The following is a 22,030-nucleotide window of genomic DNA, read 5'->3' as shown; positions in this document are numbered from 1 at the left end:
TGGCTCTGGCTCTGGCTCTGGCTCTGGCTCTGGCTCTGGCTCTGGCTCTGGCTCTGGCTCTGGCTCTGGCTCTGGCTCTGGCTCTGGCTCTGGCTCTGGCTCTGGCTCTGGCTCTGGCTCTGGCTCTGGCTCTGGCTCTGGCTCTGGCTCTGGCTCTGGCTCTGGCTCTGGCTCTGGCTCTGGCTCTGGCTCTGGCTCTGGCTCTGGCTCTGGCTCTGGCTCTGGCTCTGGCTCTGGCTCTGGCTCTGGCTCTGGCTCTGGCTCTGGCTCTGGCTCTGGCTCTGGCTCTGGCTCTGGCTCTGGCTCTGGCTCTGGCTCTGGCTCTATTTCAGCTCTGCTTCAGGCTCCTACGTTGTATGAAGCACTGTATCAGGCTCTGCCTCTCCCTCTGCCCCTGGCTACGTTTAGGCGTCAGGCTCAGTTTCAGACAGTGTCTCTGTTTCAGGAGCCAGCACTCTATCAAGCACTATTTCAGACTCAGGCTGTGGCTCTCGGCTGTGGCTGTGGATCTCGGCTGTGGCTCTAGGCTCCGTCTGTGGCTCTGTCTGTGGCTCTGGCTCTCTTTCAGGGTCTGGTTCTGAATGAAGATCTGGTTCTGACTCTGATTCAGGGTCTCATGATGGCTCTTCCTCTGCCTCCGACCCAGCTATGTTTCTGGGTCTGGCTCTCTTTCAGGCTCTGGTTCTGAATTAGGGTTTTGTTCTGGCTCTGGCTGTGTCTCTGGCTCTGGCTCCAGCTCCAGCTCCGGCACTGTATCAAGTACTGCTGCAGACTCAGGCTGTGGCTCTAGGCTGTGGCTGCAGCTGTGTTTTGCGCTCCGGCCCTGTATCAAGCCCTATTTCTGGCTCTGGCTGTGTCTCTGGCTCTGGCTGTGTCTCTGGCTCTGGCTCTGGCTCTCTTTCAGCTCTGGCTCTGAATGAGGCTCTGGCTCTGGCTCTGATTCATGGTCTCACTCTGACTCTGATTCAGGGTCTCGCTCTGGCTCTGGCTCTGGCACTCTATCAAGGACTGTTTCAGACTCAGGTTGTGGCTGTGGCTCTGCCTCTGTTTCAGGCTCAGGCTCTGTTTGAGGCTATGTCTCTGTTTCAGGCTCCTGCACTGTACCAAGTACTGTTGCAGACTCAGGCTGTGGCTCTAGGCTGTGGCTGTGGCTGTTGCTCTGGTTCTGGCTGTGGCTCTTTTTCAGGCTCTGGTTCTGAATGAGGGCTTGGTTATGGCACTGATTCAGGGTCTCGCTCTGTCTCTGGCTGTGTCTCTGTTGCACCTCAAATGGTGGTTTGTTGTTGTCGTTGTTGTTATTTTCTTTCTGGGGTGGGACAAATGTTTAGTTGGGGCGGGGATTATTTTCAGTTTAGCATAATTGTTTCTTGCTTTGTTTTTCTTTTACTATTTTTTTAGGTTATTGTATAGTTTGTATTTTGCTTTTTAAGGGGAAAGGGTCAGGGCTGTTGGGATTCGCAGGATACTGGATAAGTCTGCAGGCTTCAACAGGATGATGCAATCCTCTGCTGGGTCAGAGTGACTCAGCAGGAGTGTGATTAGTGTGATTGGCTATCACCTGTTTTAAAAGGAAAGCCTGTTTAACAGTGGGTGTGGTGGTTGTGCTGTAGTGTGGTGGTGCTGTGGTGGAGAGTATTCGTTTGTAAGTACTCTGTATGGACTGTTTCTTTTGTAAATGCCTGTATATAGCTCACATTAAAAAGGACTGCACTGAAAAACCTGGAACTCTTAGTGCTTTGCTGAAAACGCCGCGTGGAATACGCGACAGGGTTATGGGCCCAGCACGCTTCCGCTGCGCAAGAGTACAGGTGGCAGTTATCTAGCCGTGGGTGCTGGAGGTGAGCTGCAGGGATGGAGCAGTCCAGAACTGGCATGTTGCTGGAGAAGCTGACGGCCACGAACTACAGCATCTGGTCGGTCCGCATGCAACACTTCCTCAAGCGTGAGGGCCTGTGGAAGGTGGTGGAAGATCCACCGCAGCCCTCTGAGGAGGATGAAAAGGATGAGAAAGCTTTGGCTACAATCATCCTTGGAGTGGACGACAGCCAGCTAGTCTACGTAGCTGATAAGGTGACGGCAAGTGAGGCGTGGAATGCGCTCAAGGCTGTCCATGTGCGAGAGACAGCTGGCTCACTGATAACACTGACCAGGAGACTGTACCGGTGTCGGAAGAAACCGGGGGACTCCCTGGTAAACCACCTAAAATTCCTAACAGGCTGTTTCCAGGAGCTAGCCTTAAGAGGGAGGCCTGTGGGGGAAGAGGACAAAGTCTTTATAGTCCTGAGTTCCCTTGATGACAGCTATGATATGCTGGTCAACTCCCTCGAGTCGGTAGAGACTGATAAGCTGACTCTGGAATACGTTACCGGACGGTTGTATGCAGAGGAGGACAGGCGTGCAGAGCGAAAGATGACCTCAGCCCAGCTGTTGGAGCATCCCAGAGGGAAAAACAGCCGGGAAGAGCAGAGGTGTCGGGAGCCGGAGAAACAGCCAGGAGGAGCTGCTGCAGACCAGCCGGTGGTCAACAAAGTAAAAAGGTGTTTTTGCTGCAAGTCCAGTGGACATCTGCTGCGGGACTGCCCAAGAAAACAACAAAAACAGCAGAAGCACAGGAGGCAGCAGAGAGAGTCTACCGCTTGGGTGTCTGCAGATGGTCAAGAAAATGAAGAGCTGTGGGTTCTGGACAGTGGAGCTTCTCAAACCTTTTGTAAAAGAAAAGGACTGCTAACTGATGCTAGGGCTTCAAACAAAAAACATGTAAGTCTTGCTACGGGCCAGAAAACTAATGTGGTTTGTGAGGGGGAGGTTGTGTTCCCACAGCTGAGACACACATTCAGGAATGTGTTGTGTGTGCCTAGTTTGCAAAACAATCTCCTGAGCATTCCTGACTTGGCAAAAGCAGGCTTCGAAGTAAATTTTGTGGGAGATCAGTGCCAGATAAAGCAAAATGGGGCAGTGTTGGCAAATGCTAACCTTAGAGCTAATATGTATGTACTGCAGTGTGAGTCTAAGGTTGCAAATGTGCAAAATGTCCCAACCCATGATATGTGTATTCATCTCCTGCACAGGCGTCTGGCTCATGCTAGCTATAAGGTGCTAAACAAAACATTGGAGTTGTGTGGGGGGATGAAAAACATAAAAAGTTGTGATAATTACTTAGACTGCAATATCTGCAAGGAGGTTAAAAGCAGGGCTTGCCCAGTAGCAAGAGCAAGCCAGAGAGAAACCAAAAAACCACTGGAGTTGATTCATGCTGATGTAACTGGTCCTTTTCCACCAAGTGTCTCCCATAATAAGTATTGTTTGATCCTAGTGGATGACTATTCTAGATTTGGCTGGGTCTATCCATTAAAGCAAAAGTCTGACGTTGCCCAAACTTTGAAGTTCTGGGTAAGAAGGGTAGAAAGGCAACTTGGCGAAAAGGTGTGCTCTATTCAGACAGACAGGGGAGGAGAGTTTATGGCAAGCTCCCTAAGAAACTGGTTGCGTTCCCAAGGGATTAAACATAGGCTTACCAATGTGGCGACGCCTCAGGAGAACGGGGTAGCAGAGCGTAGGGGAGGTGTCTTGCAGACACAAATGAAAGCATTGTTAGCAGATGCAAATCTTCCAATTAAGTACTGGGCTGAGAGTATTAAGACCGCAAATTATATTGGGAATCGCTTGTGGTCAAGGGTACTAGATGACATACCCTATAAAATTCTCTATAACAAAAGTCCCAGTTTGCAACATTTGAGAATCTTTGGGACAAAGGCATGGGTTGACATACCTGTAAAGAACCGAAGAAAAGGTGGGAAAAGGGCACAGCAGTTGCTATTTCTTGGGTATGAAAGTGGTACAAAAGCCTACAGGTTTGAAGATGATAAAAATCTTTTGAGTTATAGTCGATCAGCCAGCTTTAATGAGCAAAGAAATTGGCCCAAGATACATGCAAACCTGCTGCCAGAAAAAGTTTTACTGCCGAGCGTACCTGATAAGGCAGCTGAAACAAAGCTAAGAATTGGCAGCTCTCCCAGAGAAACTGAAAGGGAGGAGGTAAAGGTTGAGCTTTTTTCTCCAGCTGCTAGCATGGAGCAGGGGAGAGAAGAAAGTGCAACAGGGACAGGAGGAGGTAGATCTCCAGAGTCAATCCACCCCAAAAGCAGTCCTGAAGGTGGCCCAGGGGGTGAGATTAATGAACCAAGGAGGTCTGCAAGAAGTAATAAAGGTCAACCTCCAGACCGTTATGGGTTCCCAGCCACCATAAACCAGGTTTGTGTAACTGAGCCAGAAAACTTTGAAGAAGTGCAAGAGTTACCTACTCTAGAGAAAGAGGCGTGGTTAAAGGCAATGCAGGCAGAGTATAACTCTCTGCTAAACAACAATGTGTTTGTACCTACAGAATTGCCTAAAGGTAAAAAGCCCATAAGCTGTAAGTGGGTTTTTAAAGTGAAAAAACTGGCTGATGGTAGTTGTCAGAGGAAAGCCAGGTTGGTTGCAAGGGGCTTTACACAAAGGAAAATGATACATTATGATGAAGTGTTTGCCCCAACAGCAAAGGCTGAAACAGTAAAATCAGTTTTAGCAATGGCAAGTCTGAGAGGGTTAAAAGTTAATCATTTTGATGTTGCCTCAGCATATTTAAATGCTCCTATTGACGCCGAGGTGTATTTACAGCAAATACCAGGTTATGAGCTGGAAAAAGACAGCATGGTGTTAAAACTGCAAAGGGCACTATACGGTTTACACCAAAGTGCACGTCTATGGCATGAATGCATAGACACAACTTTGAAAAAGATGGGATTCAAACAAAGCCTGGCTGATTCCTGCTTATATTCAGCAATGGTGCAAGGAAGTGTTTGTTATTTACTTTTGTATGTTGACGATATCTGTCTAATAACAACTGCACAAAAGCAAGTGTCTTGGTTTATAAACAGCCTAGGTAACAAATACAAACTGAAGTATTTGGGAGAGATTCAGAATTACTTAGGAGTAGTGGTTCAGAGAAATGAAGAGGGCGTCTACTCTCTGAGTCAGAAGGAAAAAATCGAAAAGTTACTGAAGACATATGGAATGGAGAGGGCAAATGAGGTTGACACTCCCATAACTACCCAGTACAAAAATGAACCAGAAGGGCAAAAATGTGAGAATGCAACAGCGTTTCATTCTCTGTTGGGTTCTCTGTTATATTTAAGTTGTTGGACAAGACCCGACATAACATTGGCAGTGCATATGTTAAGCCAAAGAAGTGCAGACCCGGCTCTGAGAGATTGGGTAGCACTTAAAAGGATCCTAAGGTATCTGAAAGGCACAAAAGATTACAAACTGGTGCTGGATACAGGATATGATCAGCAAGTGTATGCATACGCTGATGCCAGCTGGGGGGACAGAGAAAATGGAAAGTCTACCACTGGCTATGCCATATATATTGGAAATGCCCTGGTTCAGTGGAAATCCCAGAAACAAACATTTGTTGCCACAAGTACTTGTGAAGCAGAGTACTCAGCCATAAGCGAATGTGTATCACAAATAGAATGGTTTGCTTGCCTAACAAAAGAGCTTGGAATACCTTCTGAAATGCCAATCACTGTGCTAAGTGACAACATGGCTGCACAACAGCTTGCCAACCAACAGAACTTTAAAAGCAAGAGTAAACATATTGCTATAAGATACGGAAATGTAAAAAATGCTTTGGAAAGAAATGTGTTAAAGGTACAGCACTGTAACACAAAATGTAATGTGGCAGATTTGTATACAAAATGTTTGGATGCTCCTAAATTTCGAGACTTAAGAGAATTATTAGGTCTCAAGCCTTTGACTTAAGGAGGAGTGTTGGGATTCGCAGGATACTGGATAAGTCTGCAGGCTTCAACAGGATGATGCAATCCTCTGCTGGGTCAGAGTGACTCAGCAGGAGTGTGATTAGTGTGATTGGCTATCACCTGTTTTAAAAGGAAAGCCTGTTTAACAGTGGGTGTGGTGGTTGTGCTGTAGTGTGGTGGTGCTGTGGTGGAGAGTATTCGTTTGTAAGTACTCTGTATGGACTGTTTCTTTTGTAAATGCCTGTATATAGCTCACATTAAAAAGGACTGCACTGAAAAACCTGGAACTCTTAGTGCTTTGCTGAAAACGCCGCGTGGAATACGCGACAAGGGCTGCCTGGGAGGGGGCCTCAGCCAACAGAATGGCTGGGGCAGGTTCCCTACGGGGGGATGTATTGGAACACCCAATCTCTGTTATCGCGGGTGGGAGGAGCAGTTGCGCTAAGACCAGACCACGTCTTTACCGAAGATCTGGTTCTGACTCTGATTCTGATTCTCTGATTCTGGCTCTCTATCAAGGGCTGTTTCAGACTCAGGCTGTGGCTGTGGCTCTGGTTCTGGCTCTGGCTCTTTCTCAGGCTCTGGTTCTGAATGAGGGCTTGGTTCTGGCACTGATTCAGGGTCTCGCTCTGGCTCTGGCTCTGGCACTCTATCAAGGACTGTTTCAGACTTAGGCTGTGGCTGTGGCTGTGGCTCTGTTTCCATTCTTACAATGGAATTGAAGCACGTGAACGTAAGCGGGTACTCACTTGGTGATAAATAAGGATCAGGCAGACTCAGCAACGGAGAATAAGAAGGTAAGGTTTATTGCCAGGCAATAAGGACCCAGTTTGGAATCTCTTCCACAAAACAATAATCCTTTCTATATAAATTGTCCAATACATTCTGAAAACATAATAAATCCTTAATTGTTGTCCACCTCCTTTTAGTTCCTTTATCACTCGAATGCTAGCACGGAGTCAAAACTATTATTGTATTTTTGAACATATCTTGTATAACCATTCCATTTTTCTGCAAATTTTTGCTTTGAGATTCCTCTGAGTTTGCTAGTCAATTGAGCCGTCTCCACCAATTCCTTTAATTTGATTTGCCAATCTGTTATTTTTGGAGCCTCTTGATCTTTCCATCCCTTGGCCACAAGTATACGAGCTGCTGCGGTTGCATACAAGAATACCTCTCTTAGATTTTTTGGGATCTCTTTATCTAAAATACTTCATAGAAATGCCTCCTTTTTTTCGTAAAAGTTATCCCCATCATCTTTTTTAATTCATCGTATATTCCCCCCCCCCAAAAAAAAATCTTAATCTTTTCACACGTCCACCACATGTGGCTCATGTCACCGTTATTTCCTCCACATCTCCAACAAGCATTCGCCAAATTTTTATACATTCTTTTTTTTAAAAAAAAAGATATTTATTGAAATTTTCAAAAAAATCCAGAAAAAAGAAAAAAACATTAAAAACACTGAACATTTACAATCCTTATTTTCAATAACCTATTTCCACGACTTCCCCACGCCTCCCCTTCTTGTATTCCATTTCCAATTGTTAGTTCAACAAGTTCTTGTCCCCAGTTTTTAACCTTATTTTATTTAGTTCATTATTATATTTAATTCATTTTATGTATCCAATTTTACCTTATATACATCAGTCTTTATACGTCAATACTCCTTCTTAAAACCTTTTTCTAAGGTCGACCCAAATTCCCTTCCACGAATTCCCCATTTTTATACTAATAGCAAAACAAAATAAAAAGAATCAGAATATAATTGTACACCCTTTGGATTCCCAAACCCCACCCCCCCTTTCCCGGTTTCGATCCCCAACCAATGTCCATCAGACTATCTGCTATCAGCCTGGAGACCTCACGTCCGAGGCTCTTAATTCTCTCTCAGTTCCTCTCTGCCAGTTTTTTTGATAGTCCTTTGTATTAAACACCAAATCTCGGAGAAGCTCTGTCCCAATAATGTCCATATTTCTTCCAGCCAGACCTCCATATTTAAAAGTGGAGCTCAAATCTTGTTTCTTAATCCTTTTAAATCCAAATGTCCCAAAAGCTCCAGCTTCCACCTTGATCAAATTTGTAATCCATAGATCTTCAGATCTCCGCAAGAAGAGATCTCTCCATTCTTCATTCTTCAATTCAAACCAGATTTTCATCATCCAGTTCTTATTTTCCTTTGTATCCATCTTGACAGGCCTCTGGCTCTCCTTTACCATCTGCTGCATTACGGCCCCTCCTTCCTGTTCCTCCTGATCAACATATATCTCTACTTCCACTTCCTCAAGCTTCTCAGATTTCTTTTCTTGTTCAGCTGCATAGACTTTTTTGAGTCAAGTCCTTATCCAACTCAGTAAGTTTATTTACTGTTGACTTCAAAGTTGTGACACTTGTAGCCAAAACATCACTTTGCTCTTGCAACTTTCCCAGGAGAAAAAAAGCCTTGTTCAGCTCAGCCTGTATTTTTCCACTTGCAGCCATTCTTGTAATATCCCTGAACCCCCTCTAGAGGGATTCTGGTTATTTAGTATTTCTTCCAATTCCAACCCAAAAGTCAAGTTAACTTGTTTCAGTTCTTCTTTGTTTCCAACAATTTATAACTATATTGTAACAAATATAACCAGCAAAGACAACAGAAACAAAGTTCTCTATTTTTCCCCAACTTTGACAGCTAGTTTGACAGCTGTCAAAATCTTCTATGTCTCCTCAACAGGCTCTCTCTCGTGGATCACTCCCGGGTCCCGGGGGGGGGGGTGGCACTTCAGCTCTCCAAATTAACTCTTAGCCTCCAGCAAGATTGCTTATACTGCCAAATCGTGCAATTAATAACTTTATCCAATAAAAAGAAGATGTTCTCTCGACCTTAGTTATCTAGTCCTTGCTTCAAGCTGTTTACAAGGCGGGGAGACGGACTTCCTCTTTGCGCCTTCCCCGATCGTGCCAAATTTAAACAAAAATTTTCCTTTTATAAATCCAAATTCCGTGTTACTCACGGGTTGTTACTTTTAGTCCAAATTTTCAAAGGAAGAAGTCAGCGCTCTCCGACCATGGCATGCGGCTTCACTCCGTAGGAGAAGCAGTCGACTCTCAGCACCACGCCGCTCCCCGTCCCCCATTCCAAAGCCTTTAAAAAGGCTCCTTCTCGGGTCGGGGGGGCGCAAATGGTGCCCGCCGAGTCTCCAGGTCCACAGGCTTCAACGCCTGTGGTTTCTGAGGGTCCCCGCGTCGCCGCCGCGGCAGGACCCGTCTCCTACTGAGCCGATTCCCTCCGGAGCTCGGAGGGAATCCGCCATTAGACGATGGCGCTAACCCGGAAGTCCAAATTTTTATACATTCTTGATCATCTGGAAGGAGTGAGGTACCACCTATGAGCCATTTTCATCATGTTCTCTCTTATATTATAGCTGGCTGTAAATTTCAAATTTACATTCCATCAGTTTCCCCCATCTTTTAGCATAATTGGATGGCCCACATCTTGGGCCCACTTTATCATTGAAGCCTTTGTTACGATATAGAAGCAATGCACCCGCGAGCTGCTGGTAGCTTGAAAGCAAAACATAATGGGAATGTTGGGACTGTTCCATGGGAAACAGAGGGACAGTGTATTCACAGTGCGAAGCACCGGAATTAGCTCAGAGTGTAATATGAGCTGTACAGGAAGTACAGGAGGAGTTTCTCTCTCGACTGCTGGAATTTAAAGAGAGCAGTCATGTTTTTTGTAATGCTGCAAAGACAGAAATAAAGGCATGTAAATACGTTTCTGTCTATCTCTTTCCCCTGCCCGGGGGGGGGGGCAAGAAAGAGTGGTGTGTTCTTCTCACGCTGAGAAGGATCGCCTATCGCGACCTCTGCCTGGATCTTGCTGGGGAATGCAGACAGGGAGGTCAACAGGAGATCAAGCCGGGTGCCTGGGAGAGTTGCCAGTTTCTCCTGATAAAGGCTTGATTCCCGACATCTGGTAGCAGAGGATGGTTTTGATCCATGAAAGCAGCAGAACAGGTTGATGGATCGTACTTCATCCTCTGCAAGGAGATAAAGGAAGATATGGCAGCGTGCGGATGGAAGCTACAAAAGACGGCTGAGCACCGAAGCAAACGTTTTTGCTGATAAGCCAGGAGCAATGGAACCCCTAAGGTATGCTGAATAATGGGCTACAAGTGTGAACACAGATTGATTCTTCTCTGGTTCACAAAAGCTGCTTTTGGATGAAAACAGCACGGAGAAACAGCCTGCATACTTCGCATTCCTGGGCCTGATAAAAGTTTGCTGCTCAACCCTGGAATGTCCAGTTGCTAAGCAACGAAACCTCAGTAAAGTGGAAAGTTACTAGCCAACACGGTAATGAGGCTGGGACTGTGAGAGGCTGGAAAAACACTGAGAAAACAGCGTTTGTTTTGTCTGCTATCTCACTGCTCTTGCAGGGACTTTTAAAACAGCCTGCGTTTAGCTGCTAAGTGCAACGCAGTGAACAGCCAATAGACTCTTGGATTTTACAGGCTCGAGAGTGAGAGCTGAGGCTTGGATTCAAAATGGATACCAAGAAGGGGGGAGGCTTACCTTACCCACCTCCACTCACTAATGACCATTATTCCTCATGTCTGTAAAGATGAAAGCCCTGCTTCAGAATCAGAGGATTTTTGGGGTGATTGATAACCCCATCCCTGCTGCACCAACGCCAGGTTGGAATTCACAGAATGTGAGAGCCAGGACGGCCATAATTCTGTGTATCTCAGATGATCAACTCGTGAATATTCAGGATTTGGAATATGCGCGTGAGATTTGGCAAACGCTGCATAGAATACATCAAAGAGATGCTGGTTCTTCAGCGTTGCTGCATTTTGAAAAGCTGACCAATCTAAGGCTAACGCCTGATGGAGATGTACAAGCGCATCTGACAGAGATGAAATTCTTACGCCAGCAGATGGCGCAACGGAATTTTCCTCTACAGGAAGAGATATTCTGCTTCATGATTATCAACAGCCTTAATCAGACTTACAAAACCGTTGCAAGTCAGCTGGGTTCTCTACCTGCCGCAGATCTTACGGTGGAAAGAATTTGTGCCGTGGTTCTCAATGAGAGAGATCGCCTTGCTGCAATAGATGTCAAAGACAGGGGGAGAGAAGCTCGGAGTTCTGACACCCCCACTGCTACTGCAAGTGAAGAACAGGCTGTTGCTTTGAACGTTGTCCGTTGTTTCAATTGTGGCCAACCTGGGCATCTTCAGCGGAACTGTAAGAGGCCACGTCAGCAGAAAGGAGCTAAGGGGAGCTCTGCAAAGCCTGAGGCGTCAGGCAAAAGTCGTACCAAGTCCCAGATGAAACCTGCAAAGGCATTGCTGTCAACAAAAGCCGCATTTTCAACGGAGAACACTTTTGTTCTTGACACGGGATGCACGCAACACATGACGTCGCGCAGAGATCTGTTTTCAACGTTTAAGAAGCAAAGCTTCACTGTGAAACAGGCCAATGGCCAGGAGCTGGAAGCGACCGGGTGTGCTGGTCCCGGGGGGAAGGTTACCATTGACGTAGCTGAAGTCCGGTCCTGGGTCACTGGCCTAAAAACAGTTCGCAAGGAGTGGGGCGAGGTCCGAAGCAGGAAGCCGAGCGGGGACAGGAACACTGGAGGGTCAGGTCTGGGTCCGGACAGGAGCAGGTACTCAACGACGACATTGCTCCCGCAACCTGGGACCGGGCTGACTGGCCTTTATCTTCTTTGAGGCCAGGGGCGGTCCCATCCCCCAGGAGACCCGCCTCTCCTGGCCTTAAGGCGAGCACTCCTCCTGGGAGAAACCAGTTCCCTTCGCCTCTCTGCCCTGAGCCTCTGCAGTTCAGGAGAGGCTGAAGGGTTACTGGGCCCAGGGGGAGACTCACCTGTAGGCACTGAGTCCTCAACTACCTCTGGAGCCAGAATGTATTCACCTGGTGCCTCCTCCTGAGGATCCGGCACAGGTGCAGGCGCCTCAGAATCAAGGCCCTGCCCCAGTTCAGCTGGCCCTGGAGGCGGGGACTCCTGTGCAGGCTGGAATTCCTCTGGTTCATCCTCTGAATCGGATTCCCAGGCCATCACACCATCCCCCCCAGCCCCCCCCCTCAATTGAGGGTCTGGACCCGGCTTGCTGGGGTACGCTGAGACAAGACGGCACCGAGAGTCGTACTGGAGGCGTCGGTCTCTACCACAAAGGGTCGAGAGGGATCCGGATGTTGCAAGATCGGCGCTCTCTGGAAACAGGCCTTCAACCCCTGAAACGCCTCCTCTGCCTCCTTGTCCCAGGAAAACAGCATCTTGGGGCGCAGTAGCCGGGTCAAGATTATGCGATGAGCATAATCTGCAATGAAGGTCCGGTAATAGTTGGCGAACCCCAGGAAACGCTGTAGGTCCTTGCGGTTCCGAGGTGCCGCCCGTTCCCGAACCGCTGCCACCTTCCCAGGATCCATCTGCACCCCATCTGGAGAGAGTAGGTGACCAAGGAAGTCCACTGACCGCTGATGGAACTCGCACTTGCTGAGCTTCGCATACAGGCGGTGCTCCCGCAAGCGCTGCAGCACGGTCCGGACATGACCCTCGTGGCGAGCCAGGTCATGGGAGAAAACCAAAATATATATCATCCAAGTACACCACCACGTACTTGTCTAGCAAGTCCTGGAACATGTGGTTGATGTACCGTTGGAACACGGCGGGCACGTTGCACAATCCAAAGGGCATAGCCAGGTATTCGAACTGCCCGTACCGGGTCCCGAATGCTGTCTTCCACTCATCCCCGGCTCGAATCCGAATTAAATTGTAGGCCCCCCGGAGGTCTAGCTTGGTAAACACCTGCGCCCCTTGCATCCGCTCCAGCAACTCCGAAATAAGGGGCAAGGGCTACCGGTCTGGGATGGTAATTTTGTTCAGGGCCCGGTAATCATGGCAAAGGCGAAGCTCCCCACATTTCTTCTTAACGAAGAGCACTGACGCAGCGGTGGGCGAGGTAGAAGGCCTAATGAAACCACGCTCCAGATTCTTGCGCAGGAAGTCCTGCAAAGCTTCGCACTCTGGCTCTGTTAGAGAGTATAAGCGACCATCGGTAGGGGCACTCCGGGCTGGAGGTCTATGCCGCAGTCAAAAGACCGATGCGGCGGCAGCTGGTCTGCCCCCCGTTCCTCGAACACGTCTTGGTAATCCCGGTACTCGGCTGGGAGTGTGGATGCAGCCTCCTCAGTGGGTGCGGCTGCTAGCATCTCGGACTGAGCATGGGAACATGGGTCTGGGAAGTGCACAGTCTGTTTGACCCAGTCAATCTGAACATTGTGAGCCTCCAGCCAGTCCATCCCGAGCACCAGGGGGAACCGGGGCATGGAGGCAATGTCCAAAGTTCGCATCTCCCGGTGCTGCTGGAGACACAGGACCAAGGGCTGGGTCTCCTGAGTAACGGCACCTGAACGCAGGAGCCGTCCGTCAATTGCCTCCACCTGTACCGGTTCTGGCTTGTTCTGAAGTGGCACCTGATGATGGGCAGCAAAAGCAGCGTCCATATAGGAGCGGGTTGCCCCCGAATCTACCAAAGCATGGGTAAGAATCCAGGGCCCACCTGGAGGGTATAGACGTACTGGGACCATAAGGTGTTGCAATTCCACCGGTGCGGGCCCATTCTGCGCTGTTTGGGACCCCCGGTAGCCAGGGACCTCAGCTACTAGGGTTGGCGGTTTCTCAGGACAGGACCGGGCGTAGTGTCCACTTCCGCCACAGTAGAGACATAGATTCCCCTCCCGACGCCGCGTCTTCTCCGCGGGGGAGAGGCATGGCTGCACTGCCCCAAGCTGCTTAGGCTCCTCCGATGACTCGGCTGTGGCCGTGGAGCTGCTGGCAGAAACTGGCGCCAAGAACTGGAAGTGCCTGCGGCCCCAGGCCTGACGACGGACCTCCAGTCGATCGTCTATCTGTAGACTCCGTTGAATGAGGGCGTCTAACGTGGTGGGGCGTTCCATTGTGGCCAGCTGGTCCAGTATCTCATCTGAAAGCCCCTCGAGATACTGGTCCCGAAGAGCAGAGTCATTCCAGGTCAAGTCCTGTGCCAGCAGCCGAAATTCCGTGGTGTATGCGGCCACAGTGGACTTGCCCTGGTTCAACCGCCTAATTGCCCGGTTGGCTTGACTCCCCTTCTGGGGGTTGCCGAACGCGGCCTCCAAAAGATTGCAAAACCCCATATAGTCTGTCAGCAAGGGGGAGTCTTGCCTGAGCAGCGGCAACGCCCACTTGGCCGCCTGGTCTTTTAACAAACTAATCAAAAAGTGCACCTTGGTGCGGTCATCAGGGAAGTTCCGGGCTCGCCCCTGAATATACAACTTGGCCTGGGCAAGGAACATGGGAAAGCTGGACGGGGCCCCATCAAATTTCTCTGGCAAGGCCACTGGGTACTTGCCAGAAGCCGGGGCGTCAGCCCCAGGAGCCGGTAGGGCGTCCAACCGCTGCTGAAGTGCTGTAACCGCATTGCTGAGCTGCTGCACGGTGTGAGTCAAGGCCTGGTTCTCCTGGGCCAATGCCACCAGCGTAGCTGCTTGGTCGGCCATGGCTTCTGGCTCTTCCCGAACGCACCCCAACGAAGAGGGAGTGCGGGTGTGGCGGGAGCAAACTGTGCTGGTCCCGGGGGGAAGGTTACCGTTGACGTAGTCAAAGTCCGGTCCTGGGTCACTGGCCTGAAAACAGTTCACAAGGAGCAGGGCGAGGTCCGAAGCAGGAAGCCGAGCGGGGACAGGAACACTGGAGGGTCAGGTCTGGATCCAGACAGGAGCAGGTACTCAACGACGACGTTGCTCCCGCAACCTGGGACCGGGCTGACTGGCCTTTATCTTCTCTGAGGCCAGGGGCGGTCCCGGCCCCCAGGAGACCCGCCTCTCCTGGCCTTAAGGCGAGCACTCCTCCTGGGAGAAACCAGTTCCCTTCGCCTCTCTGCCCTGAGCCTCTGCAGTTCAGGAGAGGCTGAAGGGTTACTGGGCCCAGGGGGAGACTCACCTGTAGGCACTGAGTCCTCAACTACCTCTGGAGCCAGAATGTATTCACCTGGTGCCTGCTCCTGAGGATCCGGCACAGGTGCAGGCGCCTCAGAATCAAGGCCCTGCCCCAGTTCAGCCGGCCCTGGAGGCGGGGACTCCTGTGCAGGCTGGAATTCCTCTGGTTCATCCTCTGAATCGGATTCCCAGGCCATCACACCGGGTTTGGAACTGTGTATCTTGAAAGTCTGAACTTGACTATAAACAATGTGTATTTGGTTCCTGATTTAAAGTTCAATCTGCTGAGTGTTTTGCAGATCACAAAGAAAGGACTGACTTTGTCCTATGATAGAGAAAGCTGCAAAATCTTCAAAGATGGAGAGCTGTATCTTTCTGCCAGAGAGAAAGATGGACTGTATTTGTTGACTTTTGATCAAAGTGATTGCATAAATTGTAATGCATCTGAATCTAACATGATTTCTCTTGCAGGTATGACGAAGGACGTCAAGAAGGCAACCAAGGTTAACAGGGCATTTCAGCGAGTGTATGCTGATGTGATTGGTCCTCTAGCACCATCTAGAGGCAATGCAAGATATTATCTTGTGTGTGTGGATTATTTCTCTCATTATGTGTGGATACATATAATGCAGAAACCACAAGAAGCCTTAGAAAGGTTTAAAGAGTTTTGTGTCAAGGTTAAAAATGTTCATGATGCTAACATTGATTGTCTTTTCACAGATGAAAAGCCAGTTTTTCTTTTACAGGATTTTCAGGATTTCCTGGATAAGAAAGGGATAAGGCACAAGACTGCTGTTTCTGCAGGAGCATGGAACAAAAGTATTTGTGTAAAAGTGAACAGAGAATTGCAAAATGGGATGAAGGCGCAATTGCTGAGTTCACATTTGCCACAGGAGTTTTGGGCGGAATCGTTAATGTGTTATTGTTACACTTGGATGAGAAAGGTTTCAAAAGATTTGGGGTGTTCTCCTTTTGAGAAGCTGTTCCATAGAAAACCTTCTGTTGCCCATTTTAAGGTTTTTGGGTCTCATGTGAAATCTGATGCTCCAGGTGGAGTAAAGAATGCTAGAGGCATTTTTGTGGGTTATTAAAAGGGTTTCTACAGAGTAATTTTGTCTGAATCTGGTCAGGTGATTCTCACAAAATTTCTAGAGAGTGCTCCTGAACAGGAGAGAGTAATTGTTCACACATTTCCCACTGAGGACAATTCAGATGATGATGATGATTTTACTGATTACAGTGGTACTGAGAGTAACAGTGATAGCTCGGAGAGCTCAGTTGACACAGTCATTGAGAGGAAATCTCACACAATGGCTAGACCTTCACAGGTGAAGGATGAACCACTGTTTACTATTGGAACTGGTTCTCCAAAGAGTCCTGAGACTGAACCAGTGAGCAGAGAGGATCAGCACCTCATACGCAGGTCTGAGAGAGTTACAAAGGGTGTACCACCCAAGAGGTATTCAAAAGAGTTTGCTAACTCAGCTGTTGCATGTGTTACTATTGTTGACAACTCAAGACAGGTTGAAGCTGTGTCTAAGTCAGAGACAAAGACACAACAGGGAGTTGCTAAGCGCAACACTACATTCCCTAGCCAAGGTAATGCAGATGCACTCATTCCTTGGAAGTCAGGCAACCAGAGAGGTACACTGGGGAAACCACTGGCGGGTAGTTCCAAGGGTGGAACTGAAACAACAGGGGAGTGTTATATGTATAACAACTGTTTGTTTTCTTCTCTGGATCACGCTTTGCTCGCAGCGCACATTGATTCATATGGGGGAGTATGTTACGATATAGAAGCAATGCACCCGCGAGCTGCTGGTAGCTTGAAAGCAAAACATAATGGGAATGTTGGGACTGTTCCGTGGGAAACAGAGGGACAGTCTATTCACAGTGCGAAGCACTGGAATTAGCTCAGAGTGTAATATCAGCTGTACAGGAGGAGTTTCTCTCTCGACTGCTGGAATTTAAAGAGAGCAGTCATGTTTTTTGTAACACTGCAAAGACAGAAATAAAGGCATGTAAATACGTTTTCTGTCTATCTCTTTCCCCTGCCCGGGGGGGCAGGAAAGAGGAGTGTGTTCTTCTCACGCTGAGAAGGATCGCCTATCGCGACCTCTGCCTGGATCTTGCTGGGGAATGCAGACAGGGAGGTCAACAGGAGATCAAGCCGGGTGCCTGGGAGAGTTGCCAGTTTCTCCTGATAAACGCTTGATTCCCGACAGCCTTAACCTCCTCATCCATTACTTTGTAGTCTAAAGGAAGTCTATACATTTTTGCGATTATTTTGGTTTTACTATTCAGTAGTTCTCTTTCAAATCTTGAAGGCTCCTTTTCAAAACCCATCTGCTTATCCTGTCTGAACACTTCATTCACCTGGAAGTAATCTAGCCAACTAGAAAAGTGATCTTTTATTTTCTCATAACTTATCAATATTAGTTGACCCTCCTCCTCACCCCTTAATATTGTGTTATACGTTATCCAGTTCTCTTTGATGTTGTTGCTTTTTTTAACAGCGATTGCTTCTAGTGGAAGCATCTTGGGGTTTTCTGTTCCAAATATCTTTTGTATTTTCCCCATACCTTATATATAGCATTTCTTTGTTGGCTATTTGCAGTATGGTAGCGCTGCAGATAGCTTGCTGGGGAGATCATGCATTAAAAATGAAAAGGACTCAAAAATAACTTAAACAAGGTTTTAATAAGAAAAACAAAAACTCCATTTACACTAAATACATTAACAACCAAACCAGACCCAACCACCAACCCAAACCCCAGGGTAATGGGAGAGCTAGGTGCTGCTCCTTATATACTAAACCCAAATGCTGACACACCTTAATCAAATACAACTCAGCAGCACCTGCTATGTTTCACAGCTTTAAAGTTGGGTCTCGTTATCTTGCTCTGGCCCTTGCTCTGGCCCCTTTAAGATATACACATCGAGTGGAACAATGATGAACCTTTACATTTAAAGAAACCATTCAACATTTCCCCTGCGGTTCATCATTGTGGAACAAAAACAGAAAGCATACTTTGTACATGTTTTTCATGTGTAACCTTTGGAAGTGCTTTTGTAAAAATGTCCGCAATTTGACTGTCACCAGGAACATATTCAAATACAACCATTTCATCAGCAATTAGTTGCTTTACAAATTCTAAACGTAACCTTAAGACTCTAGTGCGCTGCGTATTGGTCTCTGAGCACAGGATAGCAAGTCCACTCTGGGAATCAAGGTAAACTTTTACTGGTAGTGTTACTTGCATCTGTAGGTCTGCAAACACTTGCAGATACCATTCTACATCACGAGTGGCCTGAACGCATGCACATAATTCACTTTCTGTTGTGGAGAGACAAATAATGGTTTGTGTTTGGGACTTCCATTCAAATGGACAACCGTTATAACAAAACACCATACCAGACACACCCCTGCAATTATTTTGTTCCATTGCATGAGATGCATCGCAGAAAATTTCAAAACCTTTGTCAATACATGTTGTAAACTGCAACCTATAATGTTTGGTATGTTTAAGGTACATTACCACTCTCTTAAGAGCAGAGAAACATTGTGTAGTAGGCTTTTCCACAAATTTTGCCAGAAAGTGAAAAGCATAAGTTATATCTGGTCTTGAGATTCTTTGAATGAAATTTAGCTTGCCTATAGCAGAACGATACAAAGTTTTGTTAGGAAATGGCTTGTCTTCACCTGTAAAGGTGAAACCACACACCATAGGTGTTTCCTTCCCATTTGCATTTTCTAAACATAGCATTTCAACAAGATCATCAATTTTTGCAGTTTGATGAACCAGAAAAGATCCATTTTTGCCTTTCTCAATTTGCATGGATAAGTAATTTTTAGCTATGCCTAATTCCACTACATCAAATTTCTTCTGTAACTGTGATACCACCTGTTCATATTCCTGTTTAGTTTTTGTAGAAATTAATACGTCATCTACATACACACATATTTTTGTTACAGAGTTTGCCCTTTCCTTTATGAACACACAATTGTCTGCCTTTCCTTGTGAAAAACCAATATCCAGCAATTCTTTTGCTAAAGTTTGGTGCCAATTCCTTCCACTTTGGTGCAGACCATAAAGGGATTTGTTTAATTTGCATACCAAACCTTCAGCGGCGTCTATGCCTTCAGGAACACGCATAAAAATTTGTTCTTTTAAATCTGCAAACAAATATGCAGTTTTTATATCTAGGTGATAAACGGAATGTCCACGCTGTGATGCATCTTTTAACAAAAGCTTAACTGTTTCATATTTTACGCTTGGTGAATAACACAAATCATAATCTTCGCCTGGAATTTGTTGAAAACCCCTAGCAACTAATCTTGCTTTGTACCTTACAACTTCGTTTTTGTCATTCGTTTTAACTCTATAAACCCATTTCGAATCAATAAGTCTCATATCTGGGGTTTGTGGTACAAGAGACCAAGTGTTATGCTCTTTTAAAGAAGCTATCTCGGAGTTCATAGCTTTATACCAATTTGCAGCTTGTTGCTTAGGTAATTTCTGAACATCACTGTAGCTTTTTGGCTCAAAAACTACCTTATTGGCATACACAGTATTAAAATGTTCATCTGCAAATCGTTGTGGCTTCTGTCTCTTTCTATCTGAACGTCTCAGTCCAGAAGGAGAGTCAGACTTCTCAGACTTAATGGGACTAAGTAAACCACTAGTTTCAGGTTGTAAATCATTGTCAGATTGAAGAGGTGCCTGTAGGCTAAGCTCACGGTCAGAAAACTCAAGAGAATCTGACCTCCCCTCGGGTGCCTGTGACTTTAAATCATCAAACAATTTATCAGACTCAACAGGCTTTTTGTCTTTTCCCATTAATTCAGAAGCACTATTTCCTGCTGCTTCTTCTGCTGTTTCTTCCTCTTCTTCCTCAGTATTATCTATACCATCAGTATCTTGGAAGACAGCAACTCCATTCCAATTTACAGTTTGTATCATGCTTCTGGTAATATGAAATTTGCCAGTTGCTGGTATGTAAATTCTGTACGCCCCCTGCTGGTAGCCCATTAATTTTCCCTGGACACTACGTTCACCCAATTTTTGCTTAGCAGGATAATGCATAATTACATCTGAACCCCAAATGCGGAGGTATTTCAGATTAGGGCGTTTTTTAAACAGTTTCTCATAGGGGGTGACATCTAAACCAGTATGATAACTGCGATTTCTAATGTAACAAAATGCATTAAGTGCTTCAGCCCAAAAGTCTTTGGGCAGATTAGCATCATGCAGATACGTTTTAACCCCTGCCTGTAGGTCACGCTGCACAACTTCAACAAGCCCATTTTGCCAGGGACTTCGGGGGCAAGATAACTCATGAGTAGTCCCCTGCGCTTCCAGGAATTTCTCAAAATCCTCAGAAACAAATTCCCCGCCCCGGTCAGAAAACAGGTTCTTAATTGGTTTGTTAAAGTGCGTTTTTACCCAGTTGCAAAAAACTTTATACTTTTCAAATGCTTGGGACTTCTCAGCTATTGCATAAGTCCAACAGTATCTACTATACTGGTCTATCAGAGTAAGCCAGTACTTAGAACCTCCTAATGATGGTGGGAGTGGCCCAACTAAATCACAATGTACACGCTCAAATGGTTCAGTTACTTTCCTATCTGAGCACCTACCCTTGCGTGCAACCTTAATCTTATTCTTGCAACAGGATAGACATTGCATAAATAATTTACATGGTTTTAAGTTGAGGCCATTAACGATATTCTTTGTCTTAATTACATCAGCAAAATTCAGGTGTCCCAGAATTCTGTGCGCCTCATGGACACACCCGGAATGAGGCCTTACATTCCTCAACCCCTGGCTTGACTGTGCTGCTCTGCAATTTATAGGCGATTGGGAGTAGGTGCGAAAATAGAGTCTATATAAACCATCAGAGTCCCGGGCATACAATAAACGTTTGTTCCCATCAAAAAACTCACACATTGATTTTAAGAAACGCACAGTTATGCCTTGACGAGCAAAGCACCTTACTGACAATAAATTGTCCACTGACGGGCAGTAAATGCAGTTTGCTATTGTAATGTTTAAAGAGTCAAGTTTAACAGTACCTCTGCCAAGCGACTGCAAGACTTGTGAATTGGCTAAATGTACATTACCAATTTCCTCTTCGAAAGAAATAAACAAGCTTCGATCATTGCAGATGTGCTGAGATGCTCCAGAGTCTATAATAAAAGACTTCCACTTGGCATCTTTAATTCTTTTGCGATTTGTAGTCCAAGCATGAAAAGCTCGCGGCTCGTTTCTGTCTTTACTATACGATGTCTGCTGTTGGGCTGACAACCGTGACTGACGAACAGAAACAGACTTGGGAGTACTTTGCTTTCTTTTGGCTCTGCAGTCCTTTGCAAAATGTCCTTGCTTATTGCAGAACCAACAACGCTTTGCAGCTTTAAATGCAGTTGTATCACCACAGGTTTGCATATGGCGTTCCTCATTCTTTCTGGAAATAGGAGTGCTTATGGCACAAGCCTCCCTTCTATCCAACTCGCCCATTAATCTTGCCGTTACCCCTTCCACAGTTAATTGTGCTGGTGGAACAGCAGATATCTGGCTAGCTATACCATCAAAGTCCTCATTAAGGGAACAAAGGATGATAAAAACATACTGAATATCAGGTATCACCATGTCCCTTCGAATTAATTCGCCGCGTATTGCCTCCAGACGTCTCAAGTGTGCTGCCAAATCACCACCAGGCTGCAACTTCGTCTGGTACAACTGCTTGAAAAACGACAATGCAGATGCTGACTCTTTTCTAACATGCACTGCTACAAGACTGTCCCACATTTCTTTGGCAGTTTTCTTATTTCTTATATAGACTACTTGCTGGTCGCTGACTGCCAAATTAATTATCGCCCTGGCTTTTGCATCTCCTTTCGACCAAGCATTAGTTACAGGGTCAGGAGGGTCATCAGTTACATAGGTCCATACTTCTCTAGAGGTCAAAAGCGCCTCCACCCGAAAAGACCATAAACTATAGTTCTCATCTGTTAGCTGTGGGAAGACCAGAGCCTTCTCAGCTTCAGGAACCCGGTCAACCATTCTGGAACTCTTCCAGACCCACAAAAAATTACACTAACAGGAGAAGGAGTTTTCAAACCTTTTTCAGAGTCCAAAAATATGCAGTCATCCACTCAGCAGCTGGGCCCATAACCAAAGATGTTGGCTATTTGCAGTATGGTAGCGCTGCAGATAGCTTGCTGGGGAGATCATGCATTAA

Source organism: Podarcis muralis, chromosome W (genome assembly GCF_964188315.1).
Source record: "Podarcis muralis chromosome W, rPodMur119.hap1.1, whole genome shotgun sequence".
Lineage (NCBI taxonomy): Eukaryota > Metazoa > Chordata > Lepidosauria > Squamata > Lacertidae > Podarcis > Podarcis muralis.
The sequence above is the reverse complement of the archived record's forward strand: the minus strand, read 5'-3'. Positions refer to the sequence as shown.